This window comes from Volvox carteri (assembly GCF_000143455.1).
Source record: "Volvox carteri f. nagariensis unplaced genomic scaffold VOLCAscaffold_131, whole genome shotgun sequence".
Classification (NCBI taxonomy): Eukaryota; Viridiplantae; Chlorophyta; class Chlorophyceae; order Chlamydomonadales; family Volvocaceae; genus Volvox; species Volvox carteri.
The window spans coordinates 79,742-80,746 of NW_003307674.1; positions in this window are offsets into that span (position 1 = coordinate 79,742).

The following is a 1,005-nucleotide window of genomic DNA, read 5'->3' on the forward strand; positions in this document are numbered from 1 at the left end:
AAGGAGATGTGTGTATTTACCGAGCGGTCTCCACCACACATTGATAATAAGATTTGAGTGCAAGACGTCCCCCTCCGCACTCTTCCTGGCTGACGAGGGTGGGATTTGAACCCACGCCCTTACGGACTAGAAATTTCTCATCCTGGTCTGAACCAGGTAGTCCTGAATCTAGCGCCTTAGACCGCTCGGCCACCTCGTCATGCTGTGCACGTGCACCCAGCCGATAACGTTTGTGTACACCAAAACGCAACAGACCTTCATGCATCCCTGCCGTGCAATTTGCTCGACTTTCTTCGAGTGTTAAAAAATGATGTTCGATATGAACATCAAGCATGTACATACATACAAGTTCTTTAACGGAAGGTATGTTGGTAACGGTACGTCGCATGAGCATATTATTTCGCCGACACGGGGAATCGAACCCCGGCCTCCCGCGATCCATGATTGGATGATGTCATGACAGGCGGGGATACTGACCACTATACGATGTCGACGGAGGCACTCATTGCAGAGACAGGATAGCCGCATCCCGCTCCGCCACTCTTTCGCTACCGGGACTCGAACCCGGGTCTCGAGAGTGAGAATCTCGTATCCTAACCGCCTAGACTATAGCGAAGAATGTCGCAGAAGTTATCATACACCACTAGACGCGGGCTGCTTCGCCCGCGAGGGGGCCGTAGTCCCCCGGCTGGGCGGCACGAGTCCGACGTAGTGTGGCTTAGTATGTTTGAGTGATGCGCTGACACATATAGACGCGGTGCAGTCCATGCGGTGTAGTGCGGTGCGGTGCGCCAAAGGAAGGAAGGCCAAAAAAGCGGTGAACACTTACCGTGTGTGACTATGGAGACCTTGCAGGAAATGTTGTATTTAACGCCATCCAGTGGCGAGGGTCCTGCATGGAAGCGGCCACCGCCACCGCCGCCACCACCGCCACCGCCGCCACCGCCGCCACCGCCACCACCGCCACCGCCGCCACCACCACCGCCACCACCGCCGCCACCACCG